This window comes from Heteronotia binoei, chromosome 3 (assembly GCF_032191835.1).
Source record: "Heteronotia binoei isolate CCM8104 ecotype False Entrance Well chromosome 3, APGP_CSIRO_Hbin_v1, whole genome shotgun sequence".
Lineage (NCBI taxonomy): Eukaryota > Metazoa > Chordata > Lepidosauria > Squamata > Gekkonidae > Heteronotia > Heteronotia binoei.
In genome coordinates this window covers 161,413,879-161,437,776 of record NC_083225.1, presented here as the reverse complement: position 1 = coordinate 161,437,776, position 23,898 = coordinate 161,413,879, and the positions used below count along the sequence as shown (strand labels likewise).

The 23,898-nt window shown below is 42.8% G+C and overlaps 1 protein-coding gene across 2 annotated transcripts in view; it reads right to left on the bottom strand.

The window, feature by feature from the left end:
• Positions 1–23,224, bottom strand: part of LNX2 (ligand of numb-protein X 2) — a 98,548-nt gene extending 75,324 nt beyond the window's left edge. The window contains exon 1 of one of the 2 annotated variants that reach the window (XM_060234755.1): positions 22,952–23,224. The gene's annotated coding sequence lies outside the window, so the exon portion shown is untranslated. The remainder of the gene's footprint in view (positions 1–22,951) is intronic. The other variant, XM_060234754.1, reaches the window with a different exon arrangement.
• Between the last annotated feature and the right edge of the window lie 674 nt (positions 23,225–23,898).

Sequence of the window (23,898 nt, the reverse complement as noted above, 5' to 3'; positions counted from 1 at the left end):
CTGCAGTGAAGTCAGTGGGGTTAGAAAGGTGTAATTCTGCTTAAGCACTGTCAAAAAGTGGAGCAATCACACTAGCGCTCAGTGAGCAGTACATTTTCAATGCACATTTGAACAGAGCTGCAGTCAGTCATATTAATGCTCACATTTGTCAATATTGAACCTGAGGCCTACAATTCCTGATTTTCCCCAAATTAGGGATGCTAGCCTTCAGTTGGGACCTGGGGATCTCCCAGAATTACAGCTTATCTCCAGACTATGGAGATCAGTTCCCCTGGAGAAAACTGATGCTTTGGAGGATGAAATCTATGGTATTGTACCCCCACTGTGGTCTCTGCCCACCCCCCAGGCTCCACCCCCCAAACCTCCAGGTGTTCACAAACCTGGAGCTGGAAGCTGGTGGGGGTGGGTGGGTGGGGGAGACGGTCTGGCAATCCTAGTAAAAATCCTACTGTAATAAATGTGATTTACAAGCAGAAGGCTGTTAAGCTATCTTAGCAAAAGGTCATACAGGTGAGCCAGCTCTATGTAATCCCTATCAACCATCCCCAAATACAAGGTCTACACAGGGGAAATGTTGTACTGTATGAACCAGCACCCCACCTGCATGTTTTGGCTGCAATCTCCATGTTTACAATGGTATTTTTTTGTGGCATGCTGGCTTGTTGTGAATATAAAACGGATAACTTTGTGAATTTCATCTCTGAGATCTTTAGAAGAAGACAAGGAAAGGTGTGAAATACTTTTTCCAGAGCAGCTCCTTTGTTTGTTGTTGGAGTGGCTAACATTTCTCATTTGGTTGTAGCTGAAAATATCAGTAAACTGTACCATCAAAATTTCTCTTCAGCATGACCTGAAAATTAAGTGTCACTGAATTCAATGAGATACAAACACACATGCATATAGGAGTGCACGCCTATGCACATTTAGTTGTAATTAACTGTGTTATATAACTCAATGGAGGAATTTTCAAGTCAGTGTGGATAGAGCAGAGCTGCACAAATATTACATTAACCCAAATAATCTCTTGGTTCAGATTTTTGCCAGAATGATAGATTGCTAAACCTAGTTTATCAGTACAATAAGAGTTTATTTGCCCAGCTTGTAATTACCTTTTTGTATTTGAAAATGAAGAGTGGAAGCCTCATGACATGACAATTTATTACATTCATTGTCCATTTCCCTGCTGTATTTACCAGTTTCCAGAATGGACTAAGTGGCTCAATGTAACAGGGGAAGGTTAAAAATGGAAGGGTTTGCTCCTGCCCCACACAGACTTGCATGTTTAAGGATCCATATACTGCACAACAGAACCCTGATTCCCACCCTAGTGCATGTGCCAGCCTGTTACAGAGTCCAATGCCCATGCCAGGATGAGTCCGTGCCTTCTGTAGCAAGTGATCAGAACCAAGCTAGACATTCAATGGCCACAGGTCAGAAGAGAATTTGACTATTCAGAAATTGTTGTGAGGGCCTGATTCTGACTGGTTCTGAAGCACAGTGGCATCATGCAATCTTGTCACACACACATACCCTGCACCTTTTCAAGTGGCAAAACACGTCCCCTCACAGCTGTTTTGGCATGCGACAAGATGTGTGGGGGAGGACAGGATTGCATGGTGCCACCACCCTGAAGGCTCTCGTGCTGAAGGCCCTCTTATATGGTGTTGGTGGCCATGGGGTTGGACCTGTGACCACCATAACAGCTAGTGTGGCCCTAAGAGCAGCTGCTAGAGTAGACAAGATTCTATTACTATTAAACATCTCATGGGAAGGACACTCTCGGCCTATCAAAATGATGGGAAATACTGATGGTGGTTTTCTAAATGCTAAGTAAACTACCACTAAAGAATGCTAGGTAAACTACCACTTTCTTCCAGTAATCTCTAAAAGGAGTACTTGGTTTATTCAATTTATCAGTCCATTACTGCATCTTCCAGAATATGTGACAACACTTAGTTTTAGTCAAAGTATGCCTAGTCAGGCTTTAAAAGGAAACTAGGAGCATTCACCATTACAGGGCAATTGTTCACTGGAATACTATTTTCAAGTGGCAATTGCCATGGTAATATACAGTGCCAGGATGCCGTATAGCATATTACGTGTACCATGCAAAAGTACCTGGGCAGCATGCCAAAGTGCATAGTAGAATTAATGAAAGAAAGAATTAATATTTCTCAGGAGATGTCTTCTTAAACCACTGTAAATTATTTTTAAGAGCACCTAAGCAAGGAAATTCCAAACATGCTATCAGTAGCTTGTTGTGCTGCTGAGCTGCTCTTCTAGATGTAGTGTGATCTGAAGTCCTGCACACAGAGAGGCTTCTGGAAATGCTTCACACCTGCCTGAGACTCTCTTCTTTGGCACACTAAATGCTCTTGGATACCTGCTCAGGGACACCCAGAGGAATGGACTGGCATCAGGACAGACAAAAGAAAGTACCTCATTATGCAATGCAAAATTAACTTATGGAACCTGCCATCAGAGGACAAGGTGGTGGCCAGTGGTTTTGGTGGCTTTCAAAGGAAACAGGACAAATTCCACGCAGGACAACTAATAGGTATGAGTAGACCAATGCCAGTTAAATGGAACCTCTGTGTTCCAAGGCATTCTCTCTGAGTTGCTGGGAGCTCAAAAGGGAGAACTATTGCCTGTGTACCCTGTCGAGAGTCACTGACAGGCCATTGCTGGAAACAGGGCAGTCTTGGGATTTTAACCTTACATTCTTAGGTTCACAGAAGTCATGGATACACTCACAGGCACACAAACTAGAGCTGGGTACAAACTGCAGCCTTGCCTATCTAAAACTAGCATCCTCTTTATAATATATGCAAACTAGAATCCTAGGGTTCGAAGGGATCTCCAGGGTCATCTAGAGCAACCCCCTGCACAATGCAGGAAATTCACAAACACCTCCCCCCTACACCCCCCCCCACAATGACACCTGCTCCACATCCAGAAGACAGCCAAAAACAAAAACCCCTCCAGGATCCCTGGCCAAACTGGCCTAGAGAAGAATTACTGCCTGACCCCGAAGTGGTGAACAGCGTTTCCCTGGGTGTGTAAGAAGGACCCATGAAAACTAATCATTGATGCAACCCTTCCTGCCCTCTCTTTCATGATTTGCCTACGTTCACAAAACCAGTTAAACTATTTACATTAGCCAAGATCATGATTTAAAGTATCCACCAAAATGAAATAGTGACATTACATTAATACTCACTCAACAACTTGCAGAAAGCCACGTTCATTCCAGTCTTGGTCAATCTACGCAGCCTCCTAGTCTGTTTCTGGCCACAATTCAAGGTGCTGGTGTTGACCTTTAAAGCCACATATGGTTTAGGACCAACATACTTGAAGGACTGCCTCCTCCCTTATGAACTTAGCTAACCATTATCATTCTGCTTCAGGTACTCCTGCCTTCTGAGATCTGGCAACCTGAAAAAAAGCAATCACACTGGCTAGCGTAGTCTCTTCAGAGTTTGGAAGCTAAACAGTATTGGCCACTGGTACTATTTGGATGGGAGGCCATCATGAAAGATTGTGGTTGCTACACGGAGAAGGGCAATGGCAAACCAATTGTGCTAATCTCTTGCCTTGAAAACTCCTTGGTCCTGGGGTTACCATGAGTCATAGAATCATATAGTTGGAAGGGACCTCTAGGGTAATTTAGTCCAACCCCCTGCACAATGCAGGAAACTCACAAATACCTCCCCCTACATTCATAGGATCTTCATTGCTGTCAAGACTGCCATCTAGCCTCTGTTTAAAAACCTCCAAGGAAGGAGAGTTTCTCCAAGGAAGGAGAGTAGTAACTTGACAGCACATGATCATTATAAGAGCTTTTTTGCTGAAAAAGCCCAGCAGGAACTCATTTGCATATTAGGCCACACATCCCTGATGCCAAGCCAGCTAGAACTGCATTCCTGTGTGTTCCTGCTTTAAAAAAAGCCCTGATTATTATTATTAACCAGAAGAAGAGGGTCTTCTCAGTCATGTCACCAAAACTCCAGCATTCCGTTTCTGGGGAGATTCATCTGTCTCTTTCTGTTGCCATCTTCTACCAGTGGGTTAAGACTTTCCTACCTAATGTTTTAATTGTTGTTTTTACGCTTTTGTATGTGTATTTTAGTTAATTTTTGTTAGTTTTCATGGTTTTTAAAATTTGATTTTATTACGTGTGTTTTTAATTTGCTTACTGTTTCAGTGGCCCTGACAAGGGCAGAAAGGCAAGATATAAATTTTGTAAAATAAATATTTACACTGGAATAGCTGCACCACTTCCAAGTGATTTGTGAACTGCCACCTTTACTCCTCCTTTTAAAAACTTTAAAATGCAGGTGGTAAGGTTTCCCTCTCTGTTTCTGAAGAAGGTAGTTTGCTACGTGCATTCAGAACTTCAGTGACCATTATGCATGTAATGACATTCTGAATCTCACTTTAAATTATCATTAATTAATTAAATTTATATCTCACCCTTCCCAAAATGGCCTAGTGTTGAGTAACAACAAACTACATTAGCATTACATTATTATCTAAAAAGCATAAAAGTTAAACAACTGAAAGATGGCAACAATTAAATGATTACAATTACAAAAAAAATAGGTCAATTAGAAGAGACAATCAGGCTTTCAACATTTTCAGCAAAAGCTTAACATATGAACAAGCAGAGGTGGAGAAAGGAGAAAGAAACCTTCTGGATAGTATATTAAAAAACCATTTTGTAAGTGCCAGGATGCATTTGGAACAGTAGCTAAATAATCTGTTCCGCTTTGTCATTCTAAAAAGAAAGAGATAATATGAAATACAGACTACTTAATGCTGGCAGTAGGGATGGAGGGTGCAATAAAATGGGCCAAGAAAAAATGTGTTTATCGTCAGATGGACAGACAAGTACATATGGCACCTGAAAAACTAACAACAGCTCATTTCAGCATGAGTTTTGTGAACTGGAGCCCATTTTTTCCAGTGCCATGCAGTAGCTAAGAAGATCTTTTATATAACATACAGAACAAAGGAATCAGCAGGGTGGATATTTAATAAAATTATGTCATGCTAGCTTTTGCAAAAAAAAAAAAATCAACACGCCCACTCTAGACAGACAAGCAAACCAGAATCCTACATATAAATACACAACCTTGTTAGGAGTAGTAGTGAATGACTATACATAAGCCTGTTGAGTGATTGTCCGCTTGCAGCTAACCAAACAAATTTATGTAATCAACAAAATCTCCTTATAGTGATATTTACAATTTAATGCACGGTAGCTACATTTCTTTTCTTCCTTGTAATATCATCAATATCCTCTTTTATTCCAGCACATCAGAAGCAAACAGATCAACAAGAGGGCTCTTAACTTGCAGACAGATTAAGACTGAACCTCGGTGATTAATCAGTTGAAGTTTTACTTTAGTATTTAAGCTCACCCGGCCATTAGGCTAAATGGTTCTTCCACTCTGGCTCTCTGTCAAATCAGGACTGAAGGAGTTAATCTGAAAGGCTGGGCTATGGCTTTGGTTACACATGGAGAATGCAGAGATGAATTCCAGATACCTGTCAGCTCTGAAGCACAGAGCATGGAACAATTCCCTACAAAAATCTCCCTGAAATAAACAGAAGCCACTAGAGAGCAGTGTCTATGACTAAGCTCTTGCACTATTCACAAAGAAAGATTTGTTTACACTGGGCTGGATCCAGTCTAATAGGAAATTTCTACCTATTCCCACTACAGATCCCCCCCTGAATTGTACTTGAGGGTCCTCCTCACGAGTATCATTTCAAGAAGATCAGTGGCTTGCATTGAGAGGGAGATGAGAAAATTCAGTTCTGCTGAAGGAAGTTTTAGTCTAGATCCAACCCTGGGTCCAGTCCTGCCTTGCCAGTTTAGTCCAAGCCAAGACATATACCAGGGTTTGTTTGGTTTTTTTTTTTTTAAATCCACACACTCTTGAAGAATGAAACATTAGCTCAATAATCGACTAGACATCTTCAGGCCTTTGCTGTTGTGGCTGTTGTTGTTGTTGTTAAAACTTGTGGGTTGCCCAGTCCCTGGGCAATATACAACAGCAATAAAAACATCAAAGACAGGATAAAACATATTTTTAAAAGGTAGTACTACAATGCTGTGTGTTTACAATTCACACAAGCTCTCTGAGGGTCTGTATACATGATACATCGTTCCTAATCTGTTCCCCAGGCCCTATTGACAGACATGCTCTTAGAAGTTCACACTCAGAGGAATTTAAGTTGTTCCAGGGATGGAACCCTTCCACAGTATGTCTGTTGACCCAGCAACCCCATGTCATGAAAGCCTTACAGAAGTCCTTCAATGTAAATGCTTCCCAAGCTGCCTCTGGTAAGGCACAATACACAGAATCACAGAGTTGGAAGGGACCATCTAGTCCAACTCCTGCACAATGCAGGATCAGCTATCCCTGACAGGTGTTTAGAATCATAGCAGGGAGCAGCATACAGGAAGCTGCAAGTGAAAAGGCCAAGAAACAAAGAGGTAGAATATGTCACACTAGATATGTGAGTGTGTATGTGTCAGATCAAAAGGAGAAACTGCTGTGAGTACAGGTGACACAGAGATTGATTCAGGAAGAGATAGTCTTTTAGCTGTGTACATTTTAGGTCAGAAAGAGCTTCAAAGATCATTCAGAACCAGCACTGCAAACTGAGCTCAAAAGCTAACAGAAGCCAGACCAACTGCTTCAAGTTGCTCCTACATGGGCACAGCACTTATATTTTCCAAGTAGCCAAGCACCTATATTTCATACTAATGGAAGTTTCTGGATTATCTTCGATGGCAGACCTGCAAACAGCACCAGTTGAAAGGCTATAGAAGATTTCTATGCTGCCTTGTCAGAGTCCTGCTTGAACAGGTCAGCATATTCTAAAAAAGAGGACAGGTGTGAAAGAATGAAAGCACTCCTGTCAACTGAGTTTATACAGGATATATATTTTTTCTTTGTTCTGGAATGTGCCCCTGTGATATTTATAGTTCAAATTGTGGGGTTTCATTCATAATGTGAAAGTCCAGAGCCTATAACTTAGGGAAACATTGCCAATAAATATTTTAATAATCAATATGCTTTTTAATAATCTTTAAAGTGACCTTTTAACAACTATTTATAATTGTGAGGAAAAGGAGGAAATATTATGAAACCGCTATCAATATCTGATTCTAGTTAAAATGGTTAGAAAATATTGTACTGTAAGAGTTTTTGGACCTTCACAATGAAGCAGTAGGAATGTGATCTACATCTATTAAAACAACAATGTCAATAGCACAAAGACAGAATGCTGCAATCTCTTTCTTGAAGCAGTGTTACTGAACATAATATTACTTAGATCAGCATTATTCTTCCCTCAGAGATATGCCGAAATGCATCAAACAGACATCCTGACATTGATTTAAATAGATTTTTTTGCTGCTCTTGGGAGGTAATATTGCAGTTTAATGCATTAGCAACTATTGCCATAAAAACATACACCAGGTTGCAATCTTAAGAGTTAGTACCTGGAAGTAAGTTGCACTGCAAGCAATGTGACTTACATGTTAGTAAACATGCTTAATATCACAGCCTGGAAAAGGGGATTTTCTATATACATGTCAGAATTCTCTGGATCAGTGTGCAAGATATAACTTCTATCCCATCTGTCCAAATTTTTTTCACTTAAAGAATAATACCAACCTTAAATATGTTAGTCTGAACAGGAAAATAAAGACACTCATGGCCATTATTCTGTCCTTTAGGGTGCTACCCTATGAGTAAGACCTTATGAACATAGTGGGACACCATCAAATAAACATGCACAGACCAAGGATATTGTTCTTCTGAACCAGCGCACAGATGGTGCAAAAGATGCTTTCCATCTGGGTCCTCTTCCTGCCAGAATGCCAGCAGCCACTTCCTAAGAATCCCAACCTACTCTTGACCCTACTTAATAAATCCAAACTCAGCCATTCTACCATGTGCACAGATTTAATGAGTGGAGTAGAACAGAAGCATCTAGCCAAGGGTAACTAAATGCCTTTGAGCACGTCAAATTAGAGCCTAAGCCAAGGTGTCACAAAGACTTTAAGATAAAACCACCAGTCCTATAAAATGGGGGGGGGGTCTTCTCTGAAAGACAGCAGATCCAACTGGGACACAAGAATAAGAGGCAAAGAACCTGACCTGGATAGCCTAGGCAAGCCTGAGCTTGTCAGATCATGGAAGCTAATTAAGGTCGACTGGCAAATATTTGGGTGGGGGACCTCCTTGGAATACCAGTAGTTGGGAGGACAGCGGCAGGCTTTATTCAGTCACCTCTCTGAATAACCTCCAGGTCCCCAGTAGGGGTCAGTCACCAGAAGTCACCATGACTTCTAGGAGCAGACACACACACACATAAACCATAAAAATACAAAAAAGAAAAAAATGAGAATGAGAAGCAAAACAGAACAGCTCTCTTTTTCTGCTTTTCTTACAGAACAAATATTTGCTGGCAGGGAAAGAGAATGAGGAAATAACAGTGTGTGTGTGTATTAATGCAGAACAAAGGTTGAGTCCAGTGGCACCTTTAAGACCAACAAAGTTAGAAATATTTAGACAGTCTACAGACTGAAGCCTGTCTCCAGGAACTACTTTAGGTACACTGTGAAAAGACCAACCAAAACAATTCCCTATGAAGGAAATGACATCCTAATACTTCAGTCTTAGATGAAAATTACATGAGAAGGCAAGAAGAGAAAACAGAAATCTATAAAATTAAGCATGATGTGTCTAATTTTTCCCCTTTTTCTCCCATAGTACAAGAAGTCAGGGTCACACAATGAAATGGATCACTAATAGGAGTCAGGAGAGCACAATTAATTTAAGCAACAAGATGCAGCAAGGGCCATTAGCTCAGATGGATTTGAAAGCAGATTAGACAAATTCACAAGACAGATATATCAATGGCTCTCAGATATGCTGACAAAAGGAAACCTCCAAAGGTTTTCAGTTGCTGACCTCTCATTTAATATTTTATTGTGCAAAAGCCTGTGGATAAATACTTAACAAAGGCAGAAATGAAATTTAGTATACTGTACAGCCACTAAACACACATTCACTCTCCTCTCTGGAATTTTTTTTTACCTGAGGTATTTAATACTGTATTTTTTTTAAAAAAAATCTGTAACATTTAGGACATCGAGTTACCCATTACCATTTCCAGCTTTAGCTCCATGAAGCCTTAATAACGATGTAAAACTGTAGATATGCTCAACTGTCACAATGAAATACAACCTGAGTTCAGAAGCAATCTGCAGCACAAACGGCACTTTGTGTGTAAAATTAAGCTTCATCATTAGTTAAATGAGCACAACCCTTGGCCATGAAACCTGAGTAGTAGGATTGCCTCAAAATGAAAAATTTTTCCTGTCAGGAGGAAAAATTGCTTTTATCCTACCAAATTAAACCAGCTTCCTCCACTGGAAAAAAGAACAACTGGATGGGGCACAGTGACTGCAAGGCATGATTTTTATCATGAGACGATGCACAACACAAATATTTGGATTGGGATGCCAGATGTCTTCCCATTTGCGTCAGCCTGTTTCTTCCACTCAGGAGAGGATTACTGTTTGAACGTGGATGGATTGGATTGCCTTCTTAGGACACAATCCACCAAACGCTACAATGCACTGGGGCAGGAGGGGGGTCTTAAACAGCTGGCACTTCTAGATTTTTTTTTTTGAAATCTTTGAGTAGATTCAGAACTAATTCCCCCAACTCAAATGGCAAGCTGCAGTTGTGGGGTGAAGAAGCAGTCACAGCTGATACAGCTACTTCAGCACACAACTGGATTTATTCATGCTGCTCAAATTAAGCGTGGTTGTGACAAATCAAGGGCAAAGCAAGCACTTCAGCTGATGTGGAAAACAGTGCATAGAAAGTTGATCTCAATGTTGTATGCTATGTATTTCCTACTTCTTTGTATTTGTTAACTTAATGCACACATTTCTACTGTCATCCTGTGCCCCAGGCAGTTTAAAACAACAAACAATGACAACACAAACCATGATATTTAAAGATCACAGTCACCACTACATCCCCAAAGGCAAAACTTTAAAAAGATGCACCTTCATATAGTTCTCCAACCCTTAACATGGCGTGAACTGTGGGCTTCTCCTCCAGAAGTTAACTCCAAAGGTAATAATGTTTTCTCCAGGAAGCAGTTGTGTTTCAAGAGTAGAGTATCTGCTTTGCACACTCAAGTCCAATTCCAGGCATCTCCAGTTAAAAAGTGTAGGACGCAGATTCAGATTTTCATTAGAGCATGGACAGAGTGCCAAATAGAACTGTACTAATCCAGATCACAGAACTTATTTGCTCTAACCTACCTTGCACTAACGTTGCATTTGAACTGTTACCTTCAAAGTATTTTATTTGCAGAGCTTGCTTTAAAAGTACATAGTGCTTTATCTCTCTCTATCCCAGGCCTGAAGTGGTCTGGAACAATGGACAATAGGCCTCTATTAAGTGTCCTTGTTAAGCATAATATATATGAAAGGAAGCACATTTCCCTAGCAAGAGAACGTTATCAGAGGTCGGTTAGCATCCTTTGATAAGGGAAGCGTTTCTCCCCGCCTCAAGGAAGGATCTCCTAGTCTGAAAGGAGCCATCTTGCCCACGCAGTAGAGATTGTACTTACCAACACATTCTCTGGAACGAAACCAGAAACCGGGAGAATGCTAGATGCCAGGAAGACGGGAGACTGGGAGTAGAGAACAAAGAAATACCCAAGGAATTACCTCACCCTGGTAGAGACGGGTTTCTTTAAGCCAATGAGATACTACAAAAGGCTAAGAGAGAGGATTTGTAACCAATCCACGAGACCTGCTTTGTTATTAGAAATTGTATAAATATGCTATGTTTTGTAAAGATGGGTTTGAGGAAAAACGCAGGAGGAATGGTGGTATAGAGAGATACGGGTTTTTCCTCCTGCCACTAGCGGTAATAAAGGAATTTCTGGATCAACTCACTTGGAACACTGTCTGTTGAGTCTCTTAATTTGGGAAGGGACTCAACTTTCCACACTGATGGTGTGTGCAACAAAAGGATCATGTAGTATGTGGCACAAAAGACATCTGCCTGAAATCCTGAGAGCCACTGACAGTTAGAAAAGACAATACAGACCTTGATGGCCTGCCTCACTATAAGGAAGCTTCATGCATTTAAAGCCTCAGGACAACAATGGCAAAAGTCCTGCTCATAACTATTGCAGATTCTTACAACCCCAACAGAAAGGATCTGAAGCAGGGCCTTCACACTTGATCTCCAGAGACACAGCCATATTATTTTGAGCTGTATCAACAGAAGTATATTGTCCACATCAAGCAAAGTGATGGTATTGTTTTACTCTGCGCTGGTTAGACCTCACCTAAAGTATTGTGTTCAGTTTTGGGCACCACAATTCAGGAAGGATATAGACAAGCTGGAACGTTTTCAGAGGAGGGCCAAGTTCTAAAAGGAAAAGCTGATGAAGCTGGATATGTTTAGCCTGAAGGAGACGACTGAGAGGTGATATGACCACCATCTTCATGTACTTGAAGGGCTGTCAGATAGAGGATGGTGTAGAGTTGTTTTCTGTTGCCCCAGAAGGTCCAACCTTGAATGTCATTCATTTAATTTAGAAAGGGGTTGTGGCTCAAACGTGCAGTACATTCTTGGCAAGCAGAAAGTCCGAGGTTCAATCCCCCAGTTGAGGAGCAGCTGTTGGGAATGATTTTTTTCTGCCCCTACTGAGCCTCTGCAAGTCACAGAAGCCAGGAAAGAGCTAAAAGGACCAATGCTGTCATCACTATAAGTTATTTACTTCATATTTAGGAGACTTCTCATTTCATATGTTTATAACCATGCTGCTACTAGAAAAGTAGGCAGAAACAAGACATTTTTACATAGGTCTAAAGTGTTTGTTTTGTTGACTTGATACAATAGTTGGTTTTTAATTGCACACACTGTCTTTTTAACTTGCTTTCTCATTCTGAATTGGACCAGCTGCTAAAGTTTATAACTGATAGGTTAGATTATGAACTCTGGAGGTTTGCTAGCACTTGCTTCCAACCCAAGGTGAGTATTTGACCTGAAAATTCTTCTGTAGCTTGAATTGTTATTCAAGACAGAGACGAACTCACACCACTGATGGCATCAGGAAGGGAGGGAGGTCTCCCTCTTTCCCCTATACTTCCAGTTTGGCATAGGGGTTAAGTGGGGCGGACTTTAATCTGAAGAAACGGGTTTGATTCCCCACTCCTCTACATGCTTCAGCCTGATCTTCAGTCAGTCACAAGTTCTTTCAGAGCTGTTCTCTCAAGAGCAGTTCTTGAAAGAGCTCACTAAGCCCTACCTACTCACAGGGTGTCTGTTGTGGGGAAAGGAAGGGAAGGAGATTGTAAGATGCTCTGTGACTCTGAGTGAAGGGCAGGGTATAAATCCAACTCTTCTTCTTTCCAGCATAGACCCTGTTAGATCAACATCTCAGAAGCCAGGGAAATGCAGTTTTTTTAGGGTGCCCAATTGTCTTTGAAAAGAGCAAAAAAGATCTAGAGAACCTGTTATTAAAAATGTTTAATTCACTAAAGACACTGAATAAAGGAGGTTGGAATGGTTCCAGCAGAATAATTTGGATGAAGCCAGACAAAACTACTTCACATCTTAATGACACACACTAGGTAATAAAGCAAACAAACTCTGACCATAGATGCTTAATTCTGAAACATTTATACAGACATTTGACTGTATGCAACAGCTTACCTCTTACGGAAATGTTCCTATTTGGTGCTAATTACATGAGCACTTGCAAGACTGCGTCCAAAACCAGCACACATTAAAACATTACTATTCCATTTTATATTGTGACCTAGCATTTACAGCATATAATTAATGGCATTTGAAATGATTTAATTTTCAAATTTACAAGGGGTGATAATTTATATACAACAAATACCAGCCATTTAATAAAGGACTCAAGAGCCATGAACATCAATTATTTCTTCCTAAACTGCTGCAAATCGAATTCAGAGAGAGCTTTAAATATCCAAGCAAACGGTTGCTATGCTGACTCTAGTTTCCACACCAGTCTGGAGGACTCTGCCCTCCATATCAGGTTACAGATTAGTCCTAATGGAACCTAAGGCCATGATGGCTCATAAACTGCTGCAGGTTCCAGTAATGAAGCAGGCTACATAGCTTCCCAGAACTCCCAAGATGATTTGCTGGTCATTCCACATCCATTGCACTGCTCCCACCTTCTGCTATGGTTGAGATCACAATACACAAAGCCATTAATTTCAGTGGTGAGGAGGTGGACTCTGGCTTCCCCATAAACATACTAGTCTTTGAGGTCCTGCTGCTGACTAACATGGCTACTTTTCCAGATAGGGCTGCCAGTCTCCGGTCAGTGGCTGGAGATTTCCCAGAATTACAGCTGGTCTCCAGGTTACAGAGATCAGTTCCACTGGAGAAATGGCTGCTCTGGAAGGTGGACTTCATGGCATTATACCCTGCTGAGGCCCTCTCCCCAAACCCTGCCCTTCCCAAGCTCCACCCTCAAAATCTCTAGGTACCTTCCAACCTGAAATTGGCAATGATCTCCTACCTGTGTTTGGAAACAACAGTTGAAATATTTGATTTGATTTAATTTATTTGATTTTTAGTCCGCCTTTCCCTCAAATGGGAAAGACAGGGCAGAAATAGTTTTGATAAACAAACAAATGTAAATTGGTAAGAGGAAGTATAAGAAAATTCTAATCTATGGGCACTTCTACATAGAAGCCTCCTATGTTTGAGACTGCATCTCAGGAGACACAGCACCAGTGACAGGAGGCAATATCAAAGGAAGACCTTGGCCTCTATGCTCTGTTGTTGGCCCTCCAGAGTAACTGGTTGGCTACTGTGTAAAACAGAAGGATGCTGGACTACATAGGCCACTTCTGATACAGCAGGGCTCTTCCTGTGTTCTTAAATATGGAGAAACAGCAGAGGCTATCTGGTTCGGGCATGCCCTGTGACTGTGCCTAATCTGAGGCAGGCTAACCCCAGTATAGCTAGACTGTGCAATAGACAATTCATCATTTCAATTTAAGGAAGTTTAAAACCTGCGATTTAACTGACATCATGATAATATTCAAATATTTAGATCCCACACTTATTATATTTCTATATTTGTCATATTTCTATTTATAGCAAATCTTTTTTTCCTTCCCCACCTCCACCCTGGTTGTGCTTGTAAAATTCAAGAGAGATGCATCTTGGGGTTTGTTTCCACACAGCGCCCCTGGTATACAGCACTGGTACCCGCTGTTGGAAATATGTATCTGTTCTGTATGTCCTTTGCAATGTTCTAAAGTTCCAGTCATTATAGGGTTAACACTCTGCCTGATTCCCTATTGTCTGCATGACCTAGGAAGAAGATACTGCAGTCAATCAAGATCCAGAAGCGGGGAAAACCTGTTTTGTTTGTTTGGTCAGTTAGTCAGGTGACTTCCTTTGTTCAGGTAGAGAATTCAAGAAGGAGGAGGAAGTGGTCCTCCATTAAGCACATAATCTTCTAGTGTAAGCATATAGTTCTATAGTGTTTGTTATTTCATCTCCCAGTACCCTTTCCCTGTAGTAATAAATATATTTTTGCTTTCATGTTAAATGCCTCTCAATGATTATTTGATCCAGTGATCCATCACACTGTTTGAGATAAAGAAATAGAATTTCAAACAGAATTCCCTAACACCCACAACTAAAAGGAAAGGCAGAAACCTGCAGCACAAACAGCAACACTCAACAAGGTGTTTGAGCTGGACACTGAATGGCAACATCAAGGCAATCCAATTGGGGCATTCAACTTATATATAACTGAGAATCTGAGTCAAAGCAAAGGACTTACAACCTCTAGTGTTTGGGCTGCAGAAACTTTATGGTTATTAATCAATGTGTCAGTTGTCTAAAGTTGAGGAGTATTTTCAGGAATGCAAATGGGCTTTTGTGGGGGGTCTCTTGCTCTAAATTCTGGCATCGTTTGGCTCTGATTTAAAAAGATTGTTGAACCCTGAGCTAGGATACTGTTAAGAGAATTTTCTAACACCAATTAAATTCCCTCCTCTTGGGATTTCTTCTGTGAGATATTAAGAACTCACTTCAAGGTTCACATGCTGAATCCAGGTCAGGGCCCTCCTTCCTCCCAGTGAAGAACATCCCCACTGAGGCCGCAGAGAGAAAAGCTATCTCCAGCTAAAAACAAACAAACAAACAAACCTTTCTTCCATCTTCCGAATGCCACTTGTTAAATCCATCAGAGGGAAGGAGGAAAGCCACAGCCTGCCTTGGAAACCTCTTTGCCAAGGGGAATAATGTTGACCCATGGCTATCACACTTTCAAGAAGAAGCAACTGCTAGAGCAGCTGTAGCAGGCACTTCTTGAACACTAGGGAGAGGCAGGGCCGGTGTGTGGGAGTTGGCAAAGTAGGCCATCGCCTAGGGCGCCAGCTGGCCTAAGGGGCACCACTGGGCGCCCCCTCCCTGACGCATGACTCTGGCTCCTGACCGCTGTCACCTTGTCCTCTCCCATCACCAAGCTCCCCTCAACAAAGCCAAGCCACCCCCGCTCTCCCCAATGTGTGATTTGGCCTCCCACCTCATCCTATCCTGCCACCCTTCTTCCTGACATGGCCAGCACATACTTATTCTCACAATTTTTTTGATAACATCACATATTTTTTTTTAAAAAAAAAATTAAAAATCAGTAAATTAAAAATGTGAAAAGTTTCAAGTTTGGCACTCTTCAATTTCCCTATATTTTTTAATAACGGGGGGAGAGGGGGCACTAGTGGGTGATTTGCCTTGGGCGCCAGAAAGCCTACCACCGGCCCTGGGGAGAGGACACTGTGTCTCTGTATGTGTATGCACACAACAAATTTATTGCAGGTTTGTTTGTTTTTTACAAATTTTGGAAGCCGCCTTGAGAACTATATATAGTTGGAAGGGTCCATACACGTCATCTAGTCCAACCCCCTGCTCAAAGCATCCCTGACAAATGTTTGTCCAGTCACTGCTTGAAGGCTGCTAGTGATAGGAAGGAGGGAATTTCAACATGCACGAGTACGGATTCCACTAGTAAGCATAAAGAAATCCATTTGGAATGGATTTTGGAGCCACATTCCTCCAACCATTTATAATCAGGCATTCTTAGTGATGATATAAGGGTAAGTTGTTTGCAAATTATGAGCCAGTGTCAATTATGAGTAACGCACTGTGTCATGCCTGTGTTCCAAGACTCCTACATAGCTTATACACTGTATTTCTACTGGGGGGGGAATTGTGAACTGCAAAATCAAAGCAGCATATAGCACTGGCATCTTTACTGGGACACCAGCTCAAAACAGCTGATGTTGACTTCCTAAGCCTCCTTGATCTTTTGTCTGATTGTATGCTTAGGAAGTATAAAACACCAATAAGTCAAAAAAGAACTGGGAAGAGGAACAGAATTTACATTGGCCACATTTAATGAGATGGAAAGACAAGTTAGGACCCTCCCCATGAACAAAAAAGTTCCCCGTGTTTCCATAGTTCTGTCAGAACCCATTTTTGCAGACAGGCTGTCAAACATAACTTCAGGCTAATCCATAATAATTTTTTATATTCTGTACCAAAGACACAAAACTAAATCCATAATATAATGTAATTTTAAAAAGGAATTAAATAAAGCTCATAAGTACTTAATAGTGAATTGTTTTTGCACTAAACAACCAAATAACCCTGAGGGTATATTAGCAACAAGGAAAAAAATGGGAAGTCAGAAGGGGGAAGCATTGAAATAAGAAGATATTTCCTGCTATTCTCTATGAACGGTAATGTACTAAAAAAAAGAAAAATGGGAATCCTTGATGTGGTGATGGGGGTGGGGGGAGGAAAGACGCCAGAAGAAAAAGGAGACTGTCAATTTATCAGTCAAGAGTTACTTCCAAAACACAATTAAGTTCCCAAGAAACGGACTGTTTGATGCACCCAAGGGAAAGTTTCTATGCAGTTCTGCTTGCCTTCGGCAGGAAGGCTGTACACCACCCAACCTGAATCTAGCTCCTGTAACAGGGGCTTACATGCAGCTGTTCTTTCTTCCACCCACACACTTAGTAATTCAATTCCTTTTCACATGTTGGTGCCCTTTTATAGCACTACATCAAGGGGAACAGAGCTGCACACTGCAGAAAGAAAGGAGGAAAAATATGCCTCTGTATTTGAGTCTTCTGCACACAAAACATCGGCCAGAAACATGTTTCTGGCTGCAAACAGGCAATTTAGGCTTAATAACCATCTTCAGAGTGTCTAATGAGGACAGGTGACCACTGTGTTTTCAATGGCGATAAGATAACAAAAGTCTGCTCCTTTGGATTCAAGGGGAGGAGTGCTGCCTGTTTCTTCTTTCAAGGAGGAGCTACAGGTTATGACAAATATCCAGCACCCAAACCTCTGCTTTTTGTGCAACAGTAATGCAAAGACTTGGAGAAGGGCACCCGCAGAGGAGAACTGGCAGACAGGAGGGGCCACTTCGCCCTCTTTACATCTATGCAGCCCCCCTCCCCTGTCCTCACCAGGTTGACCCTGGTTTTCCTTGAGTGGAACTCCAAATAAACTCAGTAGTGGGCTGGGGAGGTGACAGGAAGGTTTCAGCGGAGAACTGAGCTACAGGCAGCTATACTAGGTTTGCCAACCTTCAGGTGGGGCTTGGAGATCTCCAGGAGTTACAACTGATCACCAGACTATAAAGTTCAGTTCCCCTGGAGGAAATGGTTCTTTTGGAGGGTGGACTTTATGGCATTATTATACACCACTGAGCAGGGCTTTTGGGGGGGGGGTGTTAGAAAAAGCCCAGCAGGAACTCATTTGCATATTGGGCCACACCCCCTGATGTCACTATTGTTTCACACAGGGCTTTTTGGCAGAAAAAAGCCTGGCAGGAACTCATTTGCATATTAGACCACACCCCTGATGTCAGGCTAGAACTGCATTCCTGCTAAAAAAAAAAAGCCCTGCCACTGAGGGACCTCCCCTCTGCAAACTCTGTCCATCCCCAAATCTTTAGGAACTTCCTAACCCAGAGTTAGCAACCCTAACATGGTGAATTCACATGGTGAATCTTCTCTGCAAATATCCCTAAGTTAACCATTAAATGCTAAACATGATTAGAAAGCAGGTGAGAGGGAAGAAAGCAAGGAAACAAGATAAATAGGGTATAAGTGAAGTTTATAAGCATCACTTTTTCTTGTGGGGTCTCAAAACAGAGCCACCCAGAATTACAGGACTCATGACAAAATGAGGGCACTTCTTTGTATAAAGCCTGCGGAACTCACTGTCCCATTGCAACTTGCCTGGTGGGAAGTGCTGTTAAGCCACAGATTACTTATGAATTTTCAAGTTAAGAAACAAAGGTAGTTTGCTGTGGCCTGCCACTGCTTAGCAACCCTGGACTTCCTCTGTGGTCTCCCACCCAAGTGCTAATCCAGGACCGACCCTGCTTAGCTTCCCAGATCAGACAAGACTGGACTAGCCTGGCCCATTCAGGTAAAGGACTTTAAACAGTGAGCACATGGATTCAGTGGCTACTGAAAAGCTAACAGCACAAGCTTCTTTTTCACAGGCAGCATACCTCTGCTTGCCAGCTGTCAGAGATTAACAAGAAGGTAAGACAATAGAGCAGCAAGTTAAAATGGGCCATTAGCTGATGTGCATGACAATTCTTGCATTCAGAAAGGCAGACTTTTAACCTAGGTTACCTGCATTGCAAAGCACAGAAAGGCTGGAATGGAACTGTAAATCAATCTTTTTCTGCATGGCTAAGAATCTGTTTGGAAATATGTGTTTGCTTGTTTGTTTTTTGCATGCAATCAAGGAGATAAGGAATGAAAAGCACCTTAGCAGTGCAACCCCCAACAGAATTACTCCCTTCCAAGCCCATCCACATGAGAATTTGGTGTAGAGAAAACAGGATTCACAAGTTTCTCAGGAATCCTTTTCTATTTAGCTTCTTCACTTGTGTCCTCAGTGTGCGGATGAAATCTAACAGGTAAGATGGAGAAGAGTTGAATCTCATGCAGGACAAAAGAGATGACCTTAGGAAGCAAAATAACTTCTAATTGATTTAAATGCACAGAGAAAGAGTCACTCATAAACAGAAAGGACGTAAGGAGAAAGATGTCTGGAGATCTTGATCAATCACAAAAAGGGACGTGATGCACCTTCATAGCAGATAAATTACAATTCCTGGATGCATCAGGGAGGACATTTTTGGCAGTTCTAAAGAATTTAATACCACTGCACACAGCATCTTTGGGAACACTGTGTGCAAGTCTGCTTGTGTGTATATTCAGGAAGTATGGATTCAAATAAACACAAAGTGAAAATAAAGAGTATCTGCCATGAAGAACCTATTGTATAGGTAAAGGTTAAAAGAATGTGGGTTCTTCCTGTTAGAGGGGGATAAACCTGAGGAGGGAAGTAACTCTAGTTTGCTTTACAAATTCTAGGGAAGGGCACTGCTTAGTGATCCCTCTAAGCTGAGTTAATGTGAGTCTAGCTCACAGTTTTGTAGCTTCCAGCTCACACATTTTTGTTTCACTATGGCCCCAGAGCAAATTAATGTATGCAGTAGCCAAATTGCTTGCCCACAACTTTAATATCAGTAGCTCACAAAGTAGAATTTTTGCTCACGGGACTTCACGTCTTAGAAGGAGCATTGGCTTAGTGGCACAGCACATGTTTTGCATTGCAGAAAGTCCCAAGCTGAAGACTTCTCTAGCTAGTCCTAAAAGCTAGTCAGGGTTTGGCTACAACACCGACCAATGGTCTGACACAGAACAGGTGGTTTGATGACACAGGAGATAATAATCTTCCTAGAACAGACATACAAAAAAGAACATAAGAATGAGATACATATCTTTTAACTCTGGATCACTGCAATTCAAAAGGTCACCCTCCTGTAAGATCTCGTAGAGAGGGAACATTGGTTGCTTCAAGGAATCTTTTGTAGTTAACCTTTGTTCTGCTCTCTGTCACTGGCACACAGTGGACTGGAGTCTACAGTACATCAAGGATCCATGTTGAAATAAGGTTTATCTTATTTCTTCTTTTGTTTAGAGAATTTATAAGGAGGCCTTCTGGGGAACACACTATTAGCATGGAGGTAAAACATCAACCCCTTAATTAAAAGCTTGCATACACAGAATTCTTTTTGCCCAGACCCTAAAAAAGAATAACACAGACAGTAGGAAGGACATTCCGCAGGTGAGGTGCCATCACAGAAAATGCCCTGTCTCTAGTCACCACCCACTTCACCATTCAAGGCAGGGGTTCAGAAACAGGGCTTGAGACACCAATCTTAACTGGTGGGTTGAATAGTATGGAAGATGATGATCCTTCAGGTACCCTGTCCCCAAGCAATTTCTAGCCTTAAGGTAAGAACCAGCACTTTGAATTGTGCCTGGAAACAAACTGGCAGTGCTGATCTCTCAGTAGCTGAGTGATATGATACCTGGCAGTACCCTGGCAGCCACATTTTGAGCCAGGTGAAGTTTTGTTCCAATTTTCAGAGGTAAGCCCCACATACAGTGAATTCCAGTAACCTAATCTGGATGTAATCAGAGCATGGATCACCATGGCCAGATCACACTTTTCGAGGAATGGCTGGTGTATCATCCAGAGCTGATAAAAAGCACAATGTGCCACAGAGGAGACCTGAGCATCCATCTGCAGACCCACACCCAGTACCAACAAACCTGTTCCTTCCAGGTGAGATCAATCCCGTTCCAGGACAAGGTGACTCCTCAGCACTCTAATAGCTTTGTCACTGACCAAAAGCCCCTCAGTCTTGTCTGGATTAAAGTTCACTTTATTGGCCCTCATCCAACTCTATACCATCTACTAAGGATGTCCACAGACCCTCCCAACCCAGGTGTTACAGAGAAACAGAGCTGGATGTCATCCAGATACTGGTGACAACACACTTCAAATTTCTCCTTGTGATTTCACGTGGATGTGAAACAACACTGGGGACAATATGGATCCCTGTGGAACGTTTTAGGAAAAGGCCACAGGGCTGAACAGCAGTTACCCAGAACCTTCTTCTGTAATTGGTCAGTTAGGTAAGAGTAAAACCATCAAAGCACAGGGTCCCAACCCAGTTAGCCTTCCCAAAAGGATAACATGTTTGATGGTATTAAACATCACTGAGGGGTCTAGGTCGGAGAATCAACAGGAACATACTTCCTCAGTTGCTCTCCCAATGGAGGCCATCAGTCAAGGTGACCATAGCTGTTTCCACCCCATCTTTGTAGCCTTAGGGTTCTTTTCAGTGTTTTGATTGTGACATGATAATATAGGGCCACTAAAAGCTTGTGTTTCTTTTATCATAGGCTCTGCTCCTGCAAACCATGTGAGAGATTAATTCCAAGTTCCACATACATTTAATATAATCCAGCACTCTCATACAGCTCAGCATGTTAGCCTTTATCCAATCTGTGGCCTGAAACAACACATCATTTTGGTGCTGATTCAGTGTAAACAGTGGGCCAAGGATCTCACTTCTGTGGAGTTTTTTGGTGTTACTTCAATAAACCTGCAGTGTCTAAATATCCACCTTTTTAAAAAGGCAACAGACTCATCTGCATTTCTTAAATGGTTGAACTCTCTCTCCCCTCCCCCCTCACATCCCACAGAAGGGCTGAAAAGCAAGAGTTTCCCAAACTCTCTCCACGGAGCTTCTTTGCATCCAACTCTCGCAAACACTCAGTTAGCAAAAACAGAATTAAGGCTAGCATTGATTCTCACTTCCAATTCACATCTAGCAGAGATCAAATCTACAGAGGCCTGTTAACACAGCAGAAGATTTGCCTTAATGATGATAACACATGGAGCCAAAATAGCCACATATCAGCAGAAAAATAAAGGATGTCCCATTAGCCTAGCACCACAAATCAATACTGCTACTAGCGGAGGAGACTGTAGCAGCCTCCATCTCCAAACCCATCATCACCAGCATAAAAACTGACTGGGAGCATTTGGGCCCCAGTGACCAGCTGTGCTAAGACCCACCTCATGCATTGCACTAAGCACGTTGGTGAGTAAAATCTGGCACTATGGAGGTCATCCTAAGTATTAAAAGATTCAGTTTGGAGAGTTCTGAATCACAAAATGGTCAAAGGAGGACCTCTCCACAATACTTCCATTGTTTTTTTTAATCAATAGCAGTACCAATTTCAAACCATCTAATGAAACGAATCTAGAAGAATGACTTGCAGAAAGGAATCATTACCTCCTAACCACTTCATTACCTTCTAACCACTTCTCCACTCCCTCGCTGAAGATTAAGTAGTTTGATCCCTCATACGCACACTTAACCGGAGGGGAGGGGAAAAGACTCATTCACCCCCACCAACAGAAATCAATCGGCATCAGCTTCTTTGAAGGGGAGGGGGGAATCTGCTAAACTGTTTGTGGTGTGTTACATGAACCTGGCGTCTGGGAACGGAAACGTCTGAAGAAAGAGGGGGGCCAGAGGTAGCCATGGCCAGTCTACCTGAAAAAGCTGTGGCTGGAGGCGCCATCCAGAACCTTGGGAAAGAGATGAGCGCCCAAGCTCAGTGGCCACGGGCTAGAGGCCGGCATAGGGCAGCAACCACTGCAGAGAGGCAAAGGGGCTGCCAGATCAACAACAACAAAATCCACCCGGCAAGGAATCCGTTGGAACCGCAGTGCCTTGCCGAGGGGGGCGGGCGTGAGAGGCATGGATCTGTTCCGAAACAAGCTACTGTCTCTGCAAGGGTGACGGAGCAAGAGACAGACAGATCCCCGAAAAGAAAGGGACAGAAGGCAGCCAAGAGGCACCTCAAGGTTGCAGCTGGCCAGGTCTATACAGCAGGCGGCTGCCCACTGAAGTTACTCACCCTCGGTGGGCAGAAGCGCCCTCCTCATTGCATCGCGCTCCAAAGGACGGCGAGCAGAGATGCAAAGGGCGACGGGGGGCGGTAACGCCGCTCGCTGGCTCCGTCCCTCTCCACCGTGCCGCAGCCCGTAGCAAAGGGCTGCTGGCTCCTCCTTCTCTCTCCGCCGCCGTGGAGCTCCTGGAAAGAGGCAAACTCCAGGCAGGACTTCACAAGCGCGTCTCCCTGGCTTGCGCTCGGGCTCCTCCTCCTCCTCCCCGGGGGCAGCCACGGTGGCTCCAGTGACGGCGGCTCCCAGCCATTCAAAGACCGCCTCAGCGCCGCTGGAGGAAGCGCTGCCACCTATGGGAGGCTGGCCGGGGCGGGATCCGGCTGAGCGGGCCACTGGAGTCCCGGCTTTCTCCAGGGTTGTCCCTGCCACTCGCCTGATTCCGATGGAAAGCGCTCTGCCCGGGGGAGGGGAAAGGAAAGGGGGCTGTGCGTAACGGGACGTGCAAGGGAATGAATGGAGCAGATGCGCAAAGCTGGAGTCGTATGAAAGAGGGTTGCCTTTTGCTGGGAAAGGGCAGGTGTTGGACACGCAGGTCTGACGCTCTGCTGCACTCTCCTTTAATGCGAAAGGCCGGCACTCACCCTCATTGCATCGCGCTCTGCTGCTAGAGTACATGGCACCGAAGGCCTAACTCAGTACACTAAGCTTCTTCAGACGGGCAAAACCAAAATCCGTTAAGGCCCCAGAGTACGAACGCCTTTCAGCGCAGTCCTAAGCAGAGTTGCGCCCTTCTAAACCTGTTGAAGTCAATATGCTTGGAAGGGCATAAATCTTTTCAGGGTTTGCATTATAAAACAAGCCCATGTACTGAAAACAAACGGGAGGGGTAGGAGGGTTCGCCTTTTTTGCCGGGATGCATCTGGCCAGTTATTGCTGGAAAGTGTTGGGACTGGATGGA